Below are 25195 nucleotides of genomic sequence, written 5' to 3'. Positions count from 1 at the left end.
GACCCCTGGAGCCCCCGAGCTGGGACCGCATCCCCCGACCCCTAGAGCCCCTGAGCTGGGACTGAGTCCCCCAACCCCTGGAGCCCCTGAGCTGGGACTGCATCCCCCGACCCCTACAGCCCCTGAGCTGGGACTGAGTCCCCCGAACCCCAGTGCCCCCAAGACTCCGTCCTTCAGTGATCTCAGCTTCATGTTTCTGAGCTAATGGCAGCACATTCTGACTCCATGATTGCCGAGATCGTGTTCATCCCTGAGCTTTATCGAGTGTTCTCCATGGGCCAGTTACCCCCATTCATTCTATGTGCCACTTCAAGGAAGATTCATATCTTGCCTACCATGAGAGTACTACTTAATCTTGTCCCCATCATACACATTTTAAAATCAGAAAACAAAAACGTGAGACAGAGAGAAAATGGATGGTGTGCATGAGACAGCAGGACCAGAAGGCTGCAGAGACACCTGGCCCATGCACGAGGGAGAAGCCCAGTGCCCTGCACTGTCCCACCGAGATGGAGATGCCCGAATGGAGCAGGGCTCCCTGACAGTGAGCCAGTCTCTCCTTCTCTAATTCTTACTTAACTGCCTTGCCACGAAGCCAGGTGTGCAAGGCAAAATGCCTTTGCTGGGCTGCCTTTTGAGAAGTTCTTGCTCAGTTCATCTCCCGCTCTCCACCTTGGTTCAGCCCAGGCTCCCAGCTCCGGTCCCCTCACCACTGCAGCCAGGCACCTCTCTAGAGTCAAGTCCAACGATGCTGGTCCTCACTTCACTGTCTTTATGGGTTTCCCAGAATCGACCTCCAGTCTATTTCTGTATTTTCAGGGCTGTTTATCACCTGACCTCTACCTGCGTTTACTCCTTCACCCCATCACCCCAAATCCAACTTCACAACCCAACTCCAGAGTCAGCAGGATCTTACTTGCTGATGATACTGACGTAAATGCAACAGGAATTCCTGCCTGGTGGAGTCTGCAGTGTCCTGGGGGAGACAGACAAAGAAGAGTGAACTGAACGAATGAGAAAGCATAGAGTTTGTTACAGGTTAAATGTGCTGCGAAAAAAAGAGGAAGCAGAGGGGTCCAGGAGGCCCAGACAGGCGAGCGTGGGGGACGAGCAGAGTCAGCCAGGGTGGCCACATCACCCCTATTGAGAAGGCGGTGGTGTTTGAGGGAAAGCTTGCAAGGGTGGGGGGAAAATCCAACAGGCTCTGGAGGAAAGATTCGAGGCAGACAGAGGAGCCACGAGAAGGACCTTAAGGTGGAGGTGCACCGGACACACGAGGGGAATGAGGGAGACCAGCGCGGCCAGGGAGAGCACAGGGGCTGAGGTCGGAAGAGTGGTGGGAACCAGAACATTGGCAGGCACCAGGGTCTGTTACTGGAAATTTGGGCCTCCCTCAGTAAGGCAGTGGCCTCCTGAGGATTCCGAACAGAGGAGTAAAATGGTCCGAGAGAGCTTTGGATGCTGTGTCCAGGACACATTGCAGGCTGGCCAGGGCTGTGGGTGCAGCAGAGATGGAGGAGTGGTCAGGCTGCCACCCTGACACAGCCCAGAGAGGACAGCGCTGGGCCAGGCTGAACCTGGAAAGGAGGTGGGGAGTAATCGGATTTGGGTCATGTTTGGCCATGGGGCCAACAGATTCCCTCATTGTTTGGATCTGCAACGTGAGGTAAAGAGAAGGGTCAAAAATGACCTCACAAATTTTTTTTACCTGAACAAACATAAGGATAAATAAAAGCAGCCATCCACTGAGTTGGGGACTCTGGAAGAAGCACTTCGCAGGGGGAAGATCGGACTTTCAGTTTGAGATGGGTGAAGCTGGAAAAGCCTGTTTGACACTCCAGCTGGGATGTGAGGTAGACAGGGCAGGAATAGGTGTGAGCTGGAGATACCTACCCACTGGTGAATCCTCATCAGAGAGACATCGTTTAAAATAGAGGGAAACGCTACGAAGACCAAACATTGAGCCCTGAGTCAAAAGGGCCACAGTTAAAAGGTCTTCAAGATGTGTAAGGACCAGCAGGGAGTCTGCGAATGAGCAGTGGGTTTGAGGGAAGATCAAGATGGCACCGTGTCCTTCAAGTCGGTAAGTCCTGCTTTCCAGGGAGCACAGACCATGACCACGTTGAGGGAGTTCCAGCAGGGCAGCCGCACGGGACCATCACCATCATGGGGCCTGGAGGAGGCAGAAGTCCAGCTGGAGTGAGTTTAAGACAGAAAAGAAGGGGAGGAATGGGAATTCACAGGATGACCCAAGGGTTTTACTGCAAAGAGGCACAGATCTCTGGAGCAGCAGCTGGAAGGGTGAATTGGGTGAAACACATTGCTAACTTAAAAAAAAAAAAAAAAAAAGATGGATACAGAGGCCAAAGGAAACAGCATTGATAGGAGGAAAAAAGAGTTGCCATTTGAATATACTGCATCAGGACAGCCCTGAAGAGCGTCTTGCGTGGCAAGTGCATGAGAGAGTTTTTGTAGGGAATTTTCACAAAGAGCTGGTTTTGGAGGCCACTCCTTGTTGAGGCCCTGAGTCCTACTCAGCCCCGCTGTCCCCAGGTCCTGGCCATGGCCTGGTCATCACATGGTCCATCACCATGTGGTGGACAAGAAGCTGCACAGCCAGAGAGTTGAACAACTGTGCCAGCACTGCCCATGTCAGTCACTCCATGGCAATGCCAAAAATCTCAGGGAAGTTGAAAAAGCAAAACATTTAAGGGAGCCAGGTTCATATTACCTCAGGGTCACTCTATGAGTCCTGCAGCTGGAACTGGACATGGATACTCATGTATCCTCCGGAAGAGATGACGGTCAGTTCTGAGGGCTGTGCACATCTCCAACATGGCCATTTGCTGTCTGGGCAGAGATCCTAAATTGCAAACCTGTTCTGGTTGGTGAGTTAATTAGTGTGGTCCTAGTGAAGAGTTGTTGAAGGCTGGGGGACAGTGACTTCAGTTGCTTCCTCAAGTCTATCGGAGCATCTAGCAGGTGTGGGAGCAAAGCTGTCACCATCTTCCAACCCCTCTTTAGAAAGCCTTCGTTACTTCAACTTCCACATGTTGCCCTTTTGATCAAGATCTTTATCTAGAAGGCAATTCACATTAACTGGTGAGTCTGATTTTGTTCTTTGTCGCTGGGATACACCTGTCCCAGAGAGTCACGTTCCTTATTGCAGGGTCTCTAGGCCTATGGGAATATAAGACTAGACTGTGTTACATTTGAGTAACAGGGGGTTTTGAAAGGAAAGCTCTCAAGCCTGCTTACATCCCTAGAATTGTCAGAGCAGATGTGTTTTCCACATCATAGCCTTGATTAATCATATCATGCTTCTAAGGACTGTTACTTTGGTTAAACTGATTTCTAAGCACACATGGATAAGGAGAAGTGACTTAAGTTTGGCAACAATAATAACAATAGTCACAACAGTAAGTAACAAAAGCTGAAGACTGGATTTTAGCCACCTTCTGAAGATATCAAATAGCTGAATATTTCCATGGTGAATGCTCTATTTAGCTCATTAGTGAGTGCCCGAATATTTCAAACTCAGTTTCTGCTTTGCTAGATGTTTTTATCCAGTATAACATGAGGAATTCGCTACAGTGGTTGGGCAAGGTATAATTTAAAGGAATTCTGTTGTGTAAGGGAGTGAAAGACAAAAAGTTGGAGTATAAGGAAAGCAACAGAAACAAAACCAAATATTTCCCGGAGCTTAATGATATCCAGGCCTGGTCTGGGGGTCTTGGGTGTGCAGTCAACTTTAGCTATTCTCTGCTCCACTCCTAGGTCAATTCCAGCTTCAGACCTCTGACTGTTTCTGAATTGCAGCAGGGGTAGGAGCCTCCTTTAAGTAAGAAGTGTGAATCCAAGAGTGAACCTTTTAGTTTGGCAGCACAGAGATGGTCAAGGAGCACCTGACATGGACATTTCTACTGAGGTTGAAGCAATGATTTTGTAAATTTTTCTCCAATAGGCAAAATCACCAGGAGGCAGGTTGTTCTGTTTGGTGTCTTCATCTCCTGGAAGCACACTATGGAAAGATGGTTCTACCAGGGTATAACTTGTGTCTAAAGCCTTCATTATTCCTTTACAGTGTTGGGAACTGTCTCCTTTGATGAATTGGATTTTAAAAGCTGAGTGGGCTAAACGCATTGGCCACCCAGTAATAATTTCAAAAGGCGGCGAGCTATGTTTTCCAAAAGTTGCAGACCTTAGACTCAAAAGGACCAGAGCAAGTGTCTTTGTCCAGGGCAACTTTAATGCCTCCTCAAATTTCACCAGTTGAGTTTTGATAGTGCCAATCGTTCTTTCTGCCAATATGGAAGATTGGAGATAGGCACAAGGAAAGGGTTGTAATATGGGCCAAGCTTGGCAAATTTGCTCTTTCTCATGGCCAGTGAGGTGCATTCCTCAGTCACCATATAAGTCTGAGGGTTTGCCCCATGTAGGATAACCTTTTCTAACAACAGCTTTGTAGCTGCTGAGGTAGTAGCCTGTCAGCAAGACAGTGCATCTACCCAAAGGGAAAACACACAAACCATGGTTTATAACTTGATAGGGAGGTAGCTGGATGAAACTCACTGGCCAAATCTCAAAGGGTCCATTAGCCTGATCAAAGGGACCTGGAATTGTCTAAATGATCTCTGCTGGGTTGAATTCTGGACAAACAGTGTGAGACAGCTGTGCCTCTTTAGTGGCCCTCGAAATGTTTCTCTAACAATACTGTATCATAGAATATAAGTTTACCAGTTTCCCAGCGAACCATCTCAAGTATCACTTTCTATAAGCGATCTTCATAGATCATGGTGATATTGGTTTATTAGTGTGACCATACCGTAGGTTTGTCTTTGGGCCAAAAATGCAACCATTAGTCCAATAAGATTTTTCTCTATGTGCCCAAGACTGAACATCTTTTAAACCCTTTAAAAAGAACACCATTTAAATCCTTTTTGGAGAATAACCAACACTAACTACAGGGTTTTCAGTCTTTGTGGAGCTGGAGGCAGCCACCCCTCACTGCATGATCTGCCACGTTGTCTCCTTTGCCTGCATCAGACTCCAGTTTTGAATGGCCAGGAATTTTGATTACAGCTGAGGCAAAAAGAGGTTGAATTAAATTGAATGAATTATGGCAAAATTTCCATTTGTAATTTGGTTTCCTCTAGAGGTTAAAAATTCTCCTTGTTTCCACAGCAGACAAAAAGCACAACCACAGAGTCATACGGACTGATGGTGTAAATAGTTGCAGTTTGACCATTCACCAGAAGACAAGTCCTGTGGTCAAGGCATAAAGTTCTGCACGTTGGGCTGAAGTGGCCATTAGCAGTGGGTGCTTCCACTACTTCACAGAGTGTGGAAATAGCATACGTAGCACACTCTTTTCCTGCATTATCTGTTCTAGATGATTGATTAGTAAACCGTGAAATTCCGTCTGGCACTGGGGTTTCCTATAAATTGACTCTAGGTTTCAGTCGTTGGTCAGTTACACTATGACGAGGTTTCTCATCATCAAGTAGGAAAGGAGGGCTTCTGGATTCAGATTACTGCAGCAGGAAAGAATAATATGCGGAGAGGCCAATGGCGAAGCCTAATAAGCAGTTAGTCTATTTTGCAGAAAGATGTTGGGTATCATGAGTGTGGAGGAAAGCTTTCAGGGCATGAGGAGTATAGATGAGAGAGGAGAGCCCATGACCATCTCCTCCGTACCTCTAAAGCCATAGTGGCTAGCACAGCTCTCGTAGAGGGAGCGTATCTCTTTACTCCTGATTCTAATTACTGCTATAATAGCCAAGGGGTCTGTCAGTCTCCATTTCTTCGGGTAAGGATCCCTAACATATTCACTTCCCTTTCGTGCACAAAAAGGAAGAAGGAGAGATAATAATTGAGGTACCCTAAGGCAGGAGAACTTAGAAGTCCTTCTTTTAACTGATGGAAGGCTGTGTGGGCTTTCCTTTCCAGTTTAAGGGAACGGGTCTGTTAACTTTCAGAAGGGTTGAGCTATCAAAGACAAAGCTCTTCCCTCATCCGTGAGGTTTCTTTGCAGGCAGGTGGTATTATTACAGGGGTTAGTGCAAGACACCATTACATTATTGACTTTATGTTCTGCTGTAATTGGTTTAATTTCTGCAAGAGCTTCAGGGTTAGGGGTTATTATCTGATTTTAGAAGGGGGCTTGTTTGAGTTCATTTGAAATTTTTTGGGGGGAGCTGAATGGATTCCTCCAATGTCTGTTGTGGATTTAGCCCAAAGTTCCTCAGGAACCTATTTTAAAAGAGCTAATCTCTCTGTGTTTTTGTTATTTAGGTTAAGCGTGAAAATGGGCAAGAGTATTGAAGAATTCTTACTGCTGTCAGTTAAAGCAGGGGTTGACTCAATTTTTAAAACTATGGGAAGGGAAACTTTCGGGAAAAGGAAATAGCAACAGGTGTTTTACTAAGAGTCCTTTCCAAGGAATTGAACTCGGGTCGAGATAACTCATAAAAATGAATGACTGCCCCGGAGATGACCTCGTTGGAAAAGCGGGTTAAGGATTTGCAAATTATTAAAGGTGCATTAGAAACTCCCAACATTTGAATTTGTTCAGTGCTCCAAGGAAAAGGCTACTTGAGGCCAGTGACGTCAGTCCCAGAAAGGCCTGCTTCCCGGTCTGCGATGACAGTGAGAACTTCCTTTCCAGTCAGGAGGGTGGTCTTGCCCAAATGATTAAGAGGCAAGACCTGTTTCCTCAGAGCACCTGCAGTCCCTAAGGGTTATAGAGGGTAGTTTATTAAGGGGTCTTTTAGCATACTTTAACTGTGTGTGTATATATATATGTGTGTGTTTATTAATATATATGTATATATATGTGTATAGTATGTAATATTGCATATTATGTAATATGTGTATATTATGTAATATACACATATATTATATATGTGTATCGTGTATATATGTGTATTATGTATATATGTGTATTATGAATATATACATATTAATATATGTGTGTATGTATATATGTGTGTGTGTATATATATATTTTTAATTTCCAGGCTTTTTGCAGTAGCAGCAGGTCTCTTTAAGATTTAGTTCTGTGGTATCTGATCACCATGTTTTATTATGAGGAATAGAACCTGCTGAAGCTGTAGATTCATTATTTTCTTTGCCCTCACTTTATTGGTCTTAAAAACTGAGCAGGCTAATTTGTTGGCCAGGTTAACTAAATTAGAGATGAACATTGTTGTGATGGTTAATACTGAGTATCAACTTGATGAGCTTGAGGGATACAAAGTATTAATCCTGGGTGTGTCTGTGTGGGTGTCGCCAAAAGAGATTAACATTTGAGTCAGTGGGCTGGGGAAGGCAGATCCACCCTTAATCTGATGGGCATGATCTAATCAGCTTCCAGTGAATATAAAGCAAGAAGAAAAACATGAAAAGAAGAGATGGGCCTAGCCTCCCAGCCTACATCTTTCTCCAGTGCTGGGTGCTTCCTACCTTAGAACATCAGACTCTAAGTTCTTCTGTTTTGGGACTTGGTCGGGCTCTCCTAGCTCCTTAGCTTGCAGACAGCATATTGTGGGACCTTATGATTGTGCAAGTTAATACTTAATAAACTGCTATATGTAGATTTTGGTACCAGGAGTGGTTCTGAAGAACAGAATATTAAGGATGGAGTTATTTCATTGGTTTTGGGATTTCTGAAGTTGGCTGCTTAATATGATTAGACCCCAAAATGCTAAGGACTCTACTTCTAATAATATGGAGAGCACTGACAGTCCTTGGCAGAAACTGTTTAGAGAGTTATGCAAAATAAATGCGTTTGACACTCCTGATTCACTGCTTGTGAGAGGCAGGGAGTTTAGTGACTCTCTACAAAATACCTTTGACCATATGTGGAGAACCAAGGAACATGATGAAGCTGATTGGTTGCTCCTAAGTCCAGTGGACAAAGTGATGGAAGAAAATGATGAACTCATGGATTCTGTCTCCTAGCTTCAAAAGCAGATACTAAGCCTCAAATCTGCTAAGGTTGCCCTGGGTAAGAGTCTTATCTCCTGTAGAGAAAGAGCTGAAATTGTGGAAAAACAGACACAAGCTCTTATCATGTGAGTGGCTGACCTGCAACAAAAGGTGCATGGACAGCCTCACCAGGTGTCTACTGTTAAAGTGAGGGCATTGATTGGAAGAGAATGGGACCCTGCAACTTGGAATGGGGACATGTGGGAGGACCCTGATGAAGCTGAGGACACTGAGTTTGTAAACTCTGATGAACCTTTTTGCCAGAAGGAATGGCTTCCTTATCCCCAGTAGTGGCAACATCCCCTCTCCGACCCATGCCGCCATCGGCCTTTCTACCTTTGTCTGAGGAGACAAACCCTGCACTGACTGAGGCAACAGTGATGACCTCCCCTGGGGCAGTTCCCAGGCAAGATAATGTTGATTCTCTTCAGAAGCCACCCCTAACACCTCTGTTTACTTCTAGACCTATAACTGGACTAAAGTCCCAGCAGGCCCCTAGCACTGAAGTTGAGAGTGTGACCCATAAGGTGTGCTACACTGAAAAAAAAAAAAAAAAAGAAGAAAAGTTTGAGTTTTCTAATTTATATAAATGGTAATCTGGAGGACAGACATAGAAATGGATATTAAGGGTGTATTATAATGGTGGAAGGAACATAGAGTTGGATCCAGCTGAATTTATTGATTTAGGCCCACTAAGTAGGGACTCTGCATTTAATGTTTCAGCTCAGGGAGTTAAAAAAGGTTCTAATAGTTTATTTGCTTTGTTAGCTGAAATATGGATTAAAAGATGGCCCACCGTGAATAAGCTGGAAATGCCTGATCTCCCTTGTTTTAATATACAGGAAGGGATGCAAAGGCTTAGGGAGACTGGGATGGTGAAGTGGATTAGCCACTTGAGACCTACTCATCCCAGCTGGGAGGGTCCAGAAGTTATACCCTTGACCAATGCCTTACAAAATAGATTTGTGAGGGCAGCACCTGCATCTTTGAAGAGCTCTGTATCAATTGCTCTTCTCTGTATGCCAGATCCAATGTTGGGAACAGCAATCACTCAACTACAAAATTTAAATACAATGGGAATAATTAGATCCTGAGGTGGCAAGGGCCAAGTGGCCTCACTCAACCGTCAAGATGGGCATAGCTACTGTAATGGACAGCAGAGACAAAGTGGCAATCATAATAGCCTGACTCGAGTATAGAGTTCTGTCATTGGCTAATTAATCACTGTGCTCCTATCCTAGAAGTAAGATTGATAGGAAGCCTACTGCATTCCTACTTAAATTATACATATAGAAAACTTCCAGGTTGAATGGACAAAAGACTAATTTGAATTATAAAAAACAGAGAATCACAGCATCTCAATCAATTTCCAGACTTGAGCCACTTTACAGACCCAGAATCCCTTGAATGAAGGGGAGGCTGTGTCCCCTTGAGGAAGGACCCACTACATTACTGAAATTTTATGCAGTGAATCTTTCTTCCATCTGTCCCCAAGGACATCTCCAGCTTTTTACCAGGGTAATTGTGCATTGGGGAAAGGGAAATGATCAGATATTTTGGGGACTACTGGACCCTGGCTCTGAGCTGATGTTGATTCCAGGGGACCCAAAATGTCATTGTGGTCCTCCAGCTAAAGTATGGTCTTATGGACGTCAGGTAATTAATGGAGTTAGCTCAGGTCTGACTTACAGTGGGTCCAGTGGGTCCACGGACTCATTCTGTGGTCATTTCCCCAGCACCAGAATGTATAATTGGTATAGACACACTTAGCAGCTGGCAGAACCCCTACATTGGCTCCCTGACTGGCATGGGGAGGGCTGTTACAGTAGAAAAGGCCAAATGGAAGCCTTTAGAGCTGGCTGTATCTAGAAAAACAGTAAATCAAAAACAATATCACATCCCCGGAGGGTATGTGGAGATTAGTGCCACCATCAAGGACTTGAAAGATGCAGGAGTGGTAATTCCCACCACATGCCTGTTCAACTCTCCCATTTGGCCTGTGCAGAGGACAGATGGATCTTGGAAAAGGACAGTAGGTTATTGTAAGCTTAACAAAGTGGTGACTCCAATTTCAGCTGCTGCGCCAGATGTGGTTTCATTGCTTGAGCAAATTAACTCATCTCCTGGTACCTGGTGTGCAGCCATTGACTTGGCAAATGCCTTTCTCTCCATTCCTGTCCATAAGGCCCACCAGAAGCAATTTTCCTTCAGCTGGCAAGGCAAGCAATATACCTTTACTGTCCTACTTCAGGGGTATATCAACTCCCCAGCTTTGTGTCATAATCTTATTCAGAGAGACCTTGATCGCTTTTCACTTTTGTAAGATACCACACTCATCCATTACATTGATGACATTACGCTGATTGGACCCAGTGAGCAAGCAGTAGTAAACACACTGAACTTATTGGTGAGACATTTACATGCCAGAGGATGGGAAATAAATCCAACTAAAATTCAGGGACCTTCTACCTCAGTAAAATTTCTAGGGGTTCAGTGGTGTGGGGCTGCCGAGATATTCCTTCTAAGGTGAAGGATAAGTTGTTGCATTTGGTCTCTCCTACAACCACAAAAGAGGCACAATGCCTAGTGTGCCTATCTGGATTTTGGTCATATTCCTCATTTGAGTGTGCTACTCTGGCCCACTTATCCAGTGACCCAAAAGGCTCCCAGTTTTGAGTGGGGTCCAGAACAGGAGAAGGCTCTGCAACAGGTCCAGGCTGCTGTGCAAGCTGCTCTGCCACTTGGGCCATATGACCCAGCAGATCTAATGGTGCTTGAGGTGTCAGTGGCAGATACCGATGCTGTTTGGAGCCTTGGCAGGCTTCCATAGGTGAATGACAGTGGGAGTCTCTAGTATTTTGGGGCAAGGCCCTGTGCCATCTTCTGCAGATAACTAATCTTCTTTTGAGAGACAGCACTTGGCCTGTCACTGGGCTTTGGTGGAAGCTGAACATTAGACTATGGGTCATCAAGTCACCATGTGACCTGAACTGCCTATCATGAACTGAGTGCTTTCTGACTCATCTAGCCATAAAGTGGGTCATGCACAGCAGCATTCCATCATCAAATGGAAGTAGAATATATGTGATCGGGCTCAAGTAGGTCCTGAAGGCACAAGTAAGTTACATGAGCAAGTGAGTCAAATGCCCATGGTCTCCACTCCTGCCACCTGCCTTCTCTCCCCGTAACCTGTGCCGGTGGCCTCATGGGGAGTTTCCTATGATCAGTTGACAGGGAAAGGGAAGACTAGGCCTGGTTCACAGATGGTTCTGCACAATATGCAGGCACCACCCAAAAGTAGAGGGTTGAAGCACTGCAGCCCCTTTCTAGGACAGCCCTGAAGGACAGTGCTGAAGGGAAATCTTCCCAGTGGGTAGAACTTGAAGCAGTGCACCTGGTTGTGCACTTCGCATGGAAGGAGAAATGGCCAGATGTGCGATTACTGATTCATGGGCTGTAGCCAATGGTTTGGCTGGATGGTCAGGGATTAGAAGAAGCATGATTGGAAAATTGGTGACAAAGAAATTTGGGGAAGAGGTATGTAGATGGACCTCTCTGAGTGGTCAAAAACTGAAGATATTTGTATCCATGGGAGTGTGCACCAACAGGTGACCTCAGCAGAGGAGGGGTTTCATAATCAAGTGGATAGGATGACCCGTTCTGTGGACACCACTCAGCCTCTTTCCCCAGACACCCCTGTCATCACCCAATGGGCCCATGAACAAAGTGGCCCTGGTGTCCGCAACGGAGGGTACACATGGACTCCGCAACATGGACTTGCACTTACCACGGCTGACCTGGCTACGGCCACCGCCGAGTGCCCAATTTGCCAGCATCAGAGACCAACACTGAGCCCTCGATATGTCACCATTCCTGGGGGTAATCAGCCAGCTCCTGGTGGCAGGTTGATTATATTGGATCTCTTCCATCGTGGAAAGGGCAGAGGTTTGTCCTCACTGGAATAGACACTTACTTCAGATATGGGTTTGCCTACCCTGCTTGCAGTGCTTCTGCCAAGACCACCATCCGTGAACTCACAGAATGCCTTATCCACCGTCAGGTATTCCACACAGCATTGCCTCTGACCAAGGCACTCACTTTAGGGCTGACAAAGTGCAGCAGTGGGCTCATGCTCATGGAATTCACTGGTCTTACCATGTTCCCCATCATCCTGAATCAGCTGGATTGACAGAATGGTGGAATGGCCTTTTGAAGTCACAATTACAACACAACTAGGTAACAACACTTTGCAGGGCTGGGGCAAAGTTCTCCAGAAGGCCGTGTATGCTCTGAATCAGTGTCCAATATATGGTCCTGTTTCTCCCATAGCCAGGATTCACGGGTCCAGGAATCAAGGGATGGAAGTGGAAGTGGCACCACTCACCATCACCCTTAGTGATGCACTAGCAAGATTTTTGCCTTCTGTTTCCATGACATTATGTTCTGCTGTCCTAGAGGTCTTAGTTCCAGAGGGAGGAATGGTACCACCAGGATACACAAGGGCGATTCCATTAAACTGGAAGTTAAGATTGCCACCTGGCCACTTTGGGCTCCTCCTACCTTTAAGTCAACAGGCTAAGAAGGGAGTCACAGTGTTGGCTGGGATGATTGACCCAGACTAAGATGAAATCAGTCTACTACTCCACAACGGAGGTAAGGAAGAGTATGTAAGGAATACAGGAGCTCCATTAGGGCATTTCTTAGTATTACCACGCCCTGTGATTAAGGTCAATGGGAAACTGCAACAGCCCAATCCAGGCAGGACTACAAATGGGCCAGACCCTTCAGTGATGGCAGCTTGGGTCACTCCACCAGGAAAAAAAAAAAACAAAACACGACCTGCTGAGGTGCTTGCTGAAGGCAAAGGGAATACAGAATGGGTAGTAGAAGAATGTAGTCATCAATACCAGCTACGACCATGGGACCAGCAGTAGAAATGAAGACTGTAATTGTCATGAGTATTTCCTCCTTTTTTAAAAAACATGCTTGTTCATGTATACACTTTAACTAAGAAAATATCTTCATTTTATTTCATTTTCCTTTCTTATGGGACATAAGACTTATTGACTTCATACCAGCATTTAAGTATTGTTAACTTGACGTAATAGTATTTGAATTGGGGACTGGTGTGTTTCCAGTTGTACGAAGGATAGTTGTATTATGTTCAGTGTCATTATAACCTCATTATTGTCTTATTTGAAGATAATGTGTGATCTCAGGAGATGTGTATGAGTTCAAGTTGACAAGCGGTGGACTCGTGGTGGTTAATACTGAGTGTCGACTTGATTGGATTGAGGCATACAACGTGTTAATCCTGGGTGTGTCTGTGTGGGTGTTGCCAAAAGAGATGAACATTTGACTCAGTGGGCTGGGGACAGCAGATCCACCCTTAACCTGGTGGGTACAATCTAATCAGCTTTCAACAAATATAAAGCAGGCAGAAAAACATGAAGAGGGTGAGACGAGCCTAGCCTGCCAGCCTCCATCTTTCTCCTGTGCTCTCCTGTGCTCTCCTGTGCTGTCCTGTGCTCTCCTGTGTTGGATGCTTTCTGTCCTTGAACCTTGGACTCCAAGTTCTTCAGTGTTGAGACTCAGACTGGTTCTCCTTACTCCTCAGCTGCTTGCAGACAGCCTATTGTGAGACCTTGTGATTTGTGTAAGTTAATGCTTAGTTAATGCTTAATAAACTCATATATATATATATATATATATCCTATTAGTTCTGTCCCCCTAAAAGAACCCTGACTAATGCAATTGTTTACCTTAACAAATTGTTACATTGAGCCTATTTAACTGGAATTGTAAGATTTTCATCTCAGCCATTTCTGAAGAGAGGGTTAAAAGCCACTTTGGTAGATTCAGCATTCTGAAAGGAGACCCGAGTTTTTCTTGAAAGTGATTTCAAGTCTGTTGTAATAATCACTGCCTCACCTTCCTTTTGAGAGCAGGCATGAATCTTGTCCCAAGCTACTCATTTGGGGATGCTAAGGGAATGGCTCGGTATAACGTTTTAGCTCCTTGAGCTTTTTTCTCCTGGGAAGCATATAGCATCGGAGGTCTGCTAGAAGATTGCCCCTGCCTGCTTTTGCCATCCAAAATTTTACCTGGCCTTCTCCAATGAGCTTGTGTATTAATTGATAAAGATCAGAGGAACAAGTTTCATCAATTTGGGCAACAATTTGAAATTCTTCAGGAAATTTATGAGGGTGTTCAAGAACCTTGGGGAAGTCGGGTTACAGCCATAAGCTCAGCTTTGGTTCAGGATGTACAGCAAATGTTTGAGAGAGGGCCCTTCTTATTTGGATGAAGCTGGAAAGGGAGAATTTGAACAGGTTTGGCAGAAACAGGGAGATCAAGAGAAGCTTTGGGGTCAGAAGATTAGAAGGGAAGCTGAGCATGTGTGGGGATATCGAGGCAGGGAGTGGCAAGAGTGGGGGAAGGAGGGTGAGGGGAGAAACCTGAACCTCAAAGACTTTTTCTTTCTCCTTCAATTATTTAATAGTCTCTGTGAATTCAGAGGATATATTTTGAAGAGAGACAATTTTAGAGCCCTGACTATGTTTGGATGACTCTAAATGCCAATCAAAACCCACACCCCATTCAGGTTGTTTTGTTTTCAAATCAAGGTATTCTATGAATGATTCAGTCTGGAGAAAACCTAGCTTTGATATGACAAAGGAACCTCAGTTTGGCCAAAAAGCATCCACAGTTCCAGATAAATACAGGTGAAGACCCCATAATTTTTTTACATATAACTAATTTGAGTCCCAGAAGGAGGACCAACATTACTTGGTTTGGAATTAAACAATCCCATACTCAGGGCTGGGCACAGTGGCTCACACCTGTAATCCCAGCACTTTGGGAGGCTGAGGTAGGCGGATCACCTGAGGTCAAGAGTTCAAGACCAGCCTGGCCAACATGGTAAAATCTCATCTCTACTAAAAATACAAAATCTGCCGGGCTTGGTGGCGGGTGCCTGTAAGCCCAGCTACTCAGGAGGCTGAGGCAGGAGAATTGCTTGAACCCAGGAGGCAGAGGTTGCAATGAGCCAAGATCAAGCCATTGCACTCCAGCCTGGGCAAAAATAGCAAAACTCCGTATTACAAAAAAAAAGGAGGGGGGTATCCGATACTCATAATAATTATTATAATCCTAATAATACTCACCAAGAGGAAAACTTCTAGTAAATTAGCAAGACTGCCTCACAATTAGAAGCCTTTGTTGGCACAAATGGAACAACCTGCTTTAAATTCCCAAATAGAGATATGAACCTCAACCAGAGGATCAGAGATCAGGGCCCAGGAGGCCTTCAGAGCCTGGGTGCCAGCAGTCTGGGAAGGTGAGTAGAGGTGACCTCACTAGACTCCAGAGAACACGGTCCCCGCAAGGGAAGGTCACTTTGGGCCCTACTTCTGACATTAGTTATGTTAACTTGGAAAAAACAAAAAAGATTTACATCAAGATGAAAGAAATACATTTGTTTGGAAAACAAAGAATTGCCATTTGAATACACTGAATGCGGCTGCCCTGCAGTGTCCTGGAAGGCAAGGGCAGCAGGGCATTTTCACAGAAAGTTGTTTTTGGAGGCAGTTCACTGTCTGGACAGCAATCCGAAATTGCAAACCTGTTCTGATTGGTTAACTCATTAGGGTACTGCTAGCTGAGAGGCACTGAAGAGCGGGTAGCAGATCCATCCTTGCGTTGTTTATCCACATCCCTCGGAGCATCCTGGAGTTCCACCTTCAGCAGGTGTGAATGGAATCGCCCTGCAACCTCATGCTCCACGTGAGAAAGCCTTAGCCTTGTTTACTTATTTCCCAGCATACACACAAATGCACACGCACATCCACATACGTGGCATGCACAATGGAAATGTCAGCATGTTCACTCGCTGATGGGGATGACTTAGCAAGGGCACAATTAATAACTGAGAAGGAAGAGACACGTACTTCAGTGGCAGTTTTCCCAGATTGCGAGGGGAGGTGTCCAGTGAGAGTTGGAGTCCCTGGCTCTGGATGGACCCGTGGACGGTACCTCTTTAGTCGAAGTCAGCCACGGGCAGGAAGGCAGGAAGGCGGAAGGCAGGGTGCAGAGGCTGGGGGGCACGTGCAGTGGAAAGACCTGGCAGGTTCCCCATTTTAATCTTCTCCGTGAGGCAGGAAGCAGGGTCATCAGCCGAGATGAGCATCGTGGAGGAGATAATGGCATGCAGTGGGTAGGAGACGTGAGAGGGGGATGCACTAGACGGAGGAAGCTGCAGGTGTCATATAAAGTTCCCCGCAGGCTCACGGCCATGAATTCAAAAGAAGCCAGTGAGGGCACTTTGTTTTTTATTCAGACACAATCAGTTGAACAGATGCAGGCAAAGTGTCGATAGAAAATTGGGTTTGCCCAGGGTTATAGCTCTGCCAAGACAGTTGTAGGAAGCGACAGAACCACGAGGAAACTGAGCAGGTGTGAGAGGGATGAGAGCCCCTGATGAGGGAAGGGGTCAGGTCAGAGCAGAGAAGACAGAGGGACGTACAGGCCTCAGCGCAGTTTGGAGCTGTGGTAAAGACAAGTGGTCCTGGAGTTAAATGCTATAGGGAGGGAGGCAGGGAGGGAGGGAGGGAGGGAGGGATTCAGCTGGAAGGACAGGAGACAGCAATGCGAAAGCTGGGACTCATGACGCCGAGTCTACAGAGGAATGAAAATAGAGTCTGTGGCCAACAGAGGATGGAGGACCCAGCCATTGGAGGAGGCGCGTTCAAGGAGTCCAGTCCAGATTATTAGTGATGCCATCGACACCAGCACCGAATCCCTAGGAATCAAGGCGGCAGGGGTGCAGGGCAGACGGGCTGTGAGTCAGGAGCCAGGAACCTCCAGAAACAAGGAACAGCCACAGCTGGGGACCCAGGGTCACACCTGGGGACAGAAGAGGCCACACTGGGGAATTTAGGAAGAAGGCCTGAAATGCATGCCGGACACGGCAATGAGAAACAGAGTTATCTGTTCTGCTCCCAAGCTCAGACCTGGTGGTGAGGAGGCGCCAAGGACGTCAGGCAAAGAGACACATGGGAAAACCCACCGCCCCCAGGGAAAGCTGCAGGTACAGCAGGTCTGGGGGGAGAACCAGGTTTCTGCTAACCCGGGAAGGTGAAGGGAACATTCAGGGAGAAGCAGAGGAAGTTGGACGGCGAATTTCAGAGGGTCCCGGTAGATGTCAAAGCCGTGTAGAGAGAACGGCATGGACGAGGAGGGAGGCCCACAAGGTGTTCTGGGGATAGCGGGCAGAGAGTGGTGGGAGGCTGCGAACGCCAGGGCTGGGAGGAAGCACGGGTGGCCTCCAGCAGGTGCAGTTTGCTCCCAAGTCCCCTGACAACAAGCCCCTGTGTTCTTGGTAAGATTGAGAACATCCAGGGAAGTCAGGGATTCCTTCCTGAGTGTGTGTGGTGGGGGCAGGGTAGAGTAATGGAAGTTTGAGAATGTGTAACCAACCCGCTGCTTGAGGCCCTTTCTGTGCTTGCTGGAGTCAGCTTTCCTGGGTGCTTCAATCTTCTCTTCACTTGGCCACGTCCTCCTCTAAGGTTCCACATTTACCCTGCAGGAAGCCCTCTGTTCCCTCCCGAATGTGCAGTCAGGTGCCCGTCACGGTGACCCTTAGACCCCGGAATATTCCCCTCCTCGTGACCAAGGGTACCCGAATGTGCAGTCAGGTGCCCGTCACGGTGACCCTTAGACCCAGGAATATTCCCCTCCTCGTGACCAAGGGTACTTGCCTCTCCACGTTCCACTCATTCAGGTGCCCATCAGGGTGACCCTTGGACCCGGGAATATTCCCCTCCTCGTGACCAAGGGTACTTGCCTCTCCACGTTCCACTCATCTTAGTGTTCAGAAACCTAACATCATCTTGGTGCTTAGCAGGGGGTCAGAAACATGACGCAAGAGTAACCATACAACGTGACAGCTTGCAAGGACCTCAGTTACAACTGGTCCAGCCCCTTCCTTGGATAACTGAGGAGAACTGAGCCAAAAAGGGGCAGAGGCACTTGGCTGCACTAACAGCACAGAGCCGGGGCTCCAGACCACTGAGTCATGGCTTTGGCCTCAGCCTGACAGCTAGACAGCTCTGATTTATAGTCCCTTGGTTTTCAACGCTGACTTCCCACTTTCCACTGTGCAGGGCGCTTAAAAGAAAATCCCACCTGCTGGTTCCCTGGGAGACTGGGGACCACTTCAGACCCAACCATTTCTTTGACTCAAGAGTTTGGTGCCTTCTAAGCCCCCCGACTTCATCATCTGTTTTCTTCTTTGTCAAATAGGATCCATGCCACCAGTCCTGCAGACCCTCCAGCAGAGGGGTGAGAATTGTCAGAGACCAGGCCTGGCTCATTTATTTGTATACGTACGGTGCAAACATTTTTGAACTGTCTTCTATTCTCCATCTGCTTTATCTGTGTTTACTCCATATGCTTCTTGGCAACAAGCTAGCTGCCTTCTTGTTCATTTTTAACTTACAAGAGGTCCTCTTCCTCCCTCTCCCTGTGTTGCCTCTGTGGATGCTATTATCTTTTCAACAATCAATGTTTGGCAATAGCCCAGGTACAGAACGGCTAGGTCTAGAGACCATTCCTCAATTGAGAACCCAGAATACTATTTTAAATAAATGTGCAGATTCAGAAAAAGGACAAATATCAAGTAAATCTTGTCTATGATGCCCCATCAAGTAATATTCCTGAAGATTAGCTGCTGGAACCTATGAATCTCAGGACCCATAAATAACCCTGCTTTTGACAAGCAACACATATACATTTTCTTTAAGAGCTAAGTGTCAGGAAATTCATTCCTGGAGATCTACATGGAGACATGCACATCGACATGCTGCTACCTCTGTAATAAATTTGGAGATGTAAAATACAGATCATAGCGCCGAATTTTTCACATCCTCATCAGCCACCTCAAAGAATCAAAGATTAGGAAGTCCTCACTGAAATCAGCCATTGCAACTTTCTCTAGAGGCAATTTCCATTCTGATGTTTTTTCTCCCAGACCCAGACTATTAAAATTGGAAGAGGAATATGGAATGAAAAAATCAGGCTCAAACCTTTCACAGACGAACATAGGACAAGAATAGAGGTGGATTGCAGTTTTGCATTGATTATGAACAGCAGTATCTATAGACACATTGATGAATCCCATGGGGAGAAGCAATCGAGGTCTGTGAACGTGGTTATACGAGTGTTTTTAAGCCTACAGTGTTATCAAGAGCACATAAGGTGAATGGCCTAAGAAAATGCAGAGTGTGAATCGTTTCATTCAACACTAGTTTAATTTGCAAGTCCAGATTTGAATCTAAATCCATAGGGATAAAAATAAACCTCAACTTAAAAATTTGGATAATTTCTAATTCTTTTTATTTTAAAGCTCGAAAATCTCTAACATCTGCCACCCAAAGACTTGACACCCTCCCCCTGCCATCTTTTTTAGGGCAGAGGAAACGATAGAGAGCTTTAGAAAGGCTTTTGAAGGTGTCTCGGTCCATTTTGTGCGGCTGTAACATGATATTACAGACTGGGTAATTTAGAAATAAAAGTAGTTGCTTGCTCACAGTTCTGGAGGCTGGAAAGTTCAAGGACAAGGTACTAGCATTTGGTGTGGGTCTCACTGTTGTGTCATCCCAGGGCGAAAGGCAGAAGAGCAAAAGAGCACTCGGAGAATAAGAGAGGGTAAGAGGGGCTGACCTCACTTGTGTCAGGACCACACCCCTGCCGTGTAGACACTGATCCCTCATGAGGCCTAATCACCTCTTGATAGTCCCACCTCTAATACCTCACAAGGGCAACCAAATTTCAGCTTGAGTTTTGGAGGCACTGTTCAAACCACAGCAGCAGGGATCCCTAATGAGTTACTACAAGACACTTTTACTTCCAATACACAGACATGTTTAAGAGTTGCTATTGTGTGGCTTATGTCACAGAACAGAAGGAAGTTAAATGGATTGGTCGGGTGGATGGCTGCTTTTTGATTTGTTTGTTTACCTACTTTGCTTTGTTTCTTTCCTGTCTTAAGAAATGTCTTCATACAATTATTCATTTAACAAATATTCTTACCTCCTATTCCTAATGATAATAATAGCAGTTGCTGTGTTTACTGAATTCTTACAATGTACCAGACATTATGTTGGTAATTCTATGCGTGTGCTATCTCATCATTACATTAGACATAAAAATGGGTGTTATATTTCCATTTTGCACATAAGGAAATACAGGGTAGGGTGTGGGCAGGTGCTGTCTCTAGGAGTAGATTGTAGGGCAGATATTCTGTCCTTTTAAGTGTCTTGTTGGATTTTTACATAGGACCACAAAGATGATTACATCTTCCACTGCCTCTGAGAAGCTTATACAGATGAAAATATGTAAAACAATGTTAACAGTGACAGATGACATAAGAAAGTCTGATAGAAAGGTGAAGAAAATTCAGAGAAGAAAGGATCATTCTCCACTGGGGGGATTAGGGAAGGTTTCCTAGAAAGAGGATTCAGAGAAGAGGGAAAGGGGCGAGAAGCAGAGGCTGGAAAGCACAGAGAATCCAGGCAAGTTCGTTCTGATGAGATCATCGAGACGCAAACAAAGATTTGATGTTTTACATTAGCAAAATTACATTATAACAACAGAATTGTCTAATCACACAAGAACAGTTATAAAACCTGTGGCAGAGGTATGTAGAGAGATCACAGGAGATGGTCACATGAGGAGCCAAAGCCTGCGAAGGAAACGGCCGCAGCAGCCAGGAGGGGCGGGAAGCAGAGGAGCAGCCGGGAGGTCTGAGAAAAGGGCAGGTCAAGCTCTCCTGTGTCCAGTGCAGAGATGGACCCAGCAAAACCAAGGCTAGGCTGTACCTGCTTCCTTTACCATCAAAGAGGGCATCACTGAGCTCAGGGAAATGTGTGGTGAAGGGGGAACGGAAGAGGAAGGCAGAGAGGATGGCAGGGACTCCATCTGAGGGGACTTAGCAGATGAAGGGGAGGAAGATGGATGATTCTTTCAGGAAGGAAGGATGTGAAGAGAAGAAGTACGCAGCATTTGGAGCGGGCAAGGGAACCAAGAAATGTTCTTTCTTTACTTTTTCTTTTTGTGTATTTTTTTTGGAAGAGACGGGTTTCACCATGTTGCCCAGGCTGGTCTCGAACTCCTGAGCTCAGGGTATCCACCCGCCTTGGCCTCCCAAAGTGCTGGGATTACAGGCGTGAGCCACCGCACGTGGCCCTGTTCTTACTTTTTAACGTGCTGTCAAAGTGGGAGAGACGTAAGCACATGACGTACCTACAGGAAGGGGCCCAGGGTGATGGAGGTGGAGGATTCAGGAGCCAGCGTGGGCCCTGGAGAAGGCAGGAGCCGGGAATGAGAAGAGCTGCAAGCAGGAAACTGGCCATGGGAAGAGGCCTCTGCCTATCACATGGAAGGCTTGCTAGGGAGAAGGAAATCATTCTTATAAACACGCACCACGGCCTACTAGGGGGTGGGGGGCAAGGGGAGGGAACTTCGAGGACAGGTCAATGGGTGTAGCAAACCACCATGCACACGTTTACCTATATAACAAACCTGCACGTTCTGCGTATGTATCCTGAAACTTGAACTAAACTAAAAAATAAATAAAAATAAACTAGCTTTGTGCATCCTTTTTCACCTGCATTTCTGATGACATAACTAGTACAGATAAATGACCCACAGTTTGATGTATCCGTCTCAGGCCTCCCACCCCCCGCATTCTGCCAACAACTCAAGCCCACAGGCCTGCCTCCCTTTTCAGCAGGCCCTTGACAGTCCCTACCTACTCCTTGACTTGGAGACAGAGGCAGGATCCTGGTAGGAATAAACAGCTCCTTGATGTCCTCTCAACCCCAGTTGATCAGGAGCTTATGGGAGAGAGAATCCTCTTCAAAAAATTGTCTTAACATGGTCCATGAAAAAATGCTATTAGACAAATTAACAGGAAAATTAACAGGAAAAATTGTTTAGATTAAAAGAGGTTATTCAGTTTTTTTAGGAGTAAAACTCAAGAGAAGCTCGATATTTCGAAATATATTATTGCAACTCAAAACCTAACCATGGGGAGTTAGAATTGCATGTCCCGAGAATGGACATTTTGTCAGGATTGGAGCCCAGGCTCCAAGGGAGGTCCTAGGAGTCCCCTCCTGGCATGGTCACCCTGGCAGCCTCTCCTCCCCTGTGAGGGTGGATGGGACCTGCAGCTGGTTTCTACTCAGCAGAATGTGCCAGTTGCAGGGTACGGGGACACCATGACTGTGATTACGCTGCACTACCCTGGACACAGCCTCTCCTCCCCTGTGAGGGTGGATGGGACCTGCAGCTGGTTTCTACTCAGCAGAATGTGCCAGTTGCAGGGTACGGGGACGCCATGACTGTGATTACGCTGCACTACCCTGGACACTGCCTCTGGCTTGATGAAGCGAGAAAGCCGTGTCAGCAAGGATCTGTGGATGACCTCTAGGAGTTGAGAATGACCTTGAGGAACTGAGGGTGTCCTCCAAATGATGGACAGCCAGGACCTGGGGTCAGTAATCCTGCAAACACTAGGAGATGGATTCTGCAACCACCTATGTGAGTGTGGAGGTGGATTCTTTCACAATCGAGCTTCCAGAGGGGAATGCGCCCTGGTCAGCATCTTAATAGCAGCCTTGTGGGACCCAAACCAAAGCCCCTGCTAACCTGGGCTCTGACTCCTGACCCACAGGAACTATGAGATCGTAAATACGGTTTATGCCACTGCGTGGTGGTCATTTGTTACCAGCCGTGGATGACTGACAGGTGACAGGAAGCCTCCTGGCAGCTCCTCTCACCTGCTTCCTCCCTATGTAGGGCCTCTCTTGACATCCCTGGCCACGGACACATGCCTCTTCCCAGCCCCACCACACTCACGGGGCTGATGAACTGTAGGCCGCCTGCTGGTTTCAGACGATTTCTCTCATTCTTCCCATTGGTGATTTGATATCCTACTTTCTCTCGGTTTCTCAGTGTGAGGGAGACCCAGACGCATCACAGGTCTGTCCTTAGTGAACCGGGGCACACAGTTGGGGCCTGTGTCTTAGACCCCTTGCACATGCCACACTTTATGTCTCAGTGTGACGTCGAGTTTGTCGTTTGGTTCCTCCTGATAATATTCATGTTCAAATTGAGATGCTTCACCTCTTAGAGTAGCAAGGACACAATGCACTTTGTCAACACACAGTATGTTTGTTGTTGAATCAAATGGTCTTCTAGGGGGACAGCTTTTTGAAAGCCTTGAAAATAGTGAATGGGAACTCAGTGGTTAACAGAACAAGGTGTCCTGGTCAACACGGCACAGGAAAAATTGAGGGACGACCCTGAGTCTCCTCACAGCATAATTTCCCCATTCCCTTTCTAGGCCATATCTTCTGCCTCTCTGTTGCTGAGCACCTCGTCATTAAATCAGAGACAGGAGAGCGTTCGATCATCGGGATCATTTCTTTGCCAAGGCAGAATTGATCCCCGGAGGATATTATGTCTTTGCCTCGTCTAATCTTTCGCATCTCGGGAAACTCCGCCGCTCCTCCAGGGACACCTTCCCGCGGAGCAAGAGAGCTCATCTCCTGTTCTTCCTAATCATTCTACCAACATTTTCCTCCTCCAATTTGCCCCATTACTTCAAGTCAAACCTCCTGTATCAGGTCTAACGAACCCTCCCAGCCTCCCATTAACTAGTGCTGCTGGCTCTTATGACCTCATTCTGTTGTCAGCCAAATTGTCATTTAATATTATTTATTCCCACAGTTCTTCTTGACAGCCTGAATGTTGTTGCACTGAGCCGTGCGGGTAGTCAGGTGTTCCTAATCCTCAGACAATGCTTGTTTTCTGAACCCTTTCTGAAGAATGGGTGTGCTCGATAGCTGCGTTTACGCCCTGCACAGGGATAGTTCGCAGGGAGCAGGCATCTAACGGCTCCGCCCTGCCTCGGCAGGGACATTGCCCAGAGCTCCTCTGTGCTCTGTGAAGAGCAGAAGGCTCACCCAAAACCCTCCTGGCCCATCTCAGCAGGTGCATTTGGAGATCAGAACTCCCCCAGAGCCTGCCTGATGCAAAACTAATGACTTCGAAGTTTCAGAGCCAGGGATGGGGCTGTGGGGACAGGAATGACCAGGACACAAAGGGGTGTTTCCAGGGCTTTCTGTGTCCATCATTCCAGGGCACCAGCCTCAGACAGAGCCCTCTTGACTAGTTCTGTGGCCAATGACACAGCGCTTACGAGGGACCAGGTGTCTTCCTCTCAATCAGGTGCCCTGGGGCGACACCAACTAGGAAGACCTCCAAGGCCCCCCATCTGTGGAGAAAGCCTGAGTGCCTGATGTGGCTCACAAGCCGCTTCCAAGACACCACTGTGGCTGCTCGGGTGTGGGTTCCGGCTGTCCTGCCCATTCAAGGTTCCAGCCCCACCTGGCCTAGGTACTGCTAGAAAGGTGGGAGGGTCTCATCAGGCCACTGTGCCGGGTGACACTTGGGGGCTGCAGTGTGGGAAGGAGCCATGGAGTGCGGTGGGCATCCCTGGCCATGGCTTGGTGGGCTTGTCCCCACTCCCCCACCCTCTATTCATGGGCTGCTGCTGTCTGGGTGGGATCCTCCAGGGTGTATCACCCTTGGGAGCTGAGTCAGACACGTTCTCCGGTTCTGTTCTTGCCTTCTGCCTCTCATCTGCTGCCTACTTTCCTATGTTCTCTTCCCTGAGCTCACACCACCCTCTCCACCCTCCTCACACCGTTCCTGTTTGGCCCCAATCTCCACAAGCTGGCTTCTGACAAGGGGATGACCCCAGACCAGGTCCCTGTCCACAGCCACCTTGCTGAACTCAAGTCCCAGGAACCAGCAGCTAGGCAAAGCCCGGTCACATAAAGCAAAGAGTGGCTCTTGAAGGCCCGCGTCCAGGACTACCGGCTCCAGGCGGTCTGCCTGCGTGGGACCACACCCCAAATAACACCTGAGGGACTTGAGCAGGTACAGATGGGAATGGCTCACTGGTCACACCCTCGACTCGCACACAGTCACCTGTCACACACATTCATCACTCACACCCTCGGTTCTCAAAAGCTCACACCATTCACCTCTCACACATAGTCATGTCTCACACCCTCACCTCCCACACCCTAACCTCCCACACACATTCACATCTCCCTCCCTCCCCTCTCACTCCCTC

Source organism: Colobus angolensis, unplaced genomic scaffold, assembly GCF_000951035.1.
Source record: "Colobus angolensis palliatus isolate OR3802 unplaced genomic scaffold, Cang.pa_1.0 Scaffold53, whole genome shotgun sequence".
Taxonomy (NCBI): domain Eukaryota; kingdom Metazoa; phylum Chordata; class Mammalia; order Primates; family Cercopithecidae; genus Colobus; species Colobus angolensis.
Note: the sequence above shows the minus strand (reverse complement) of the source record.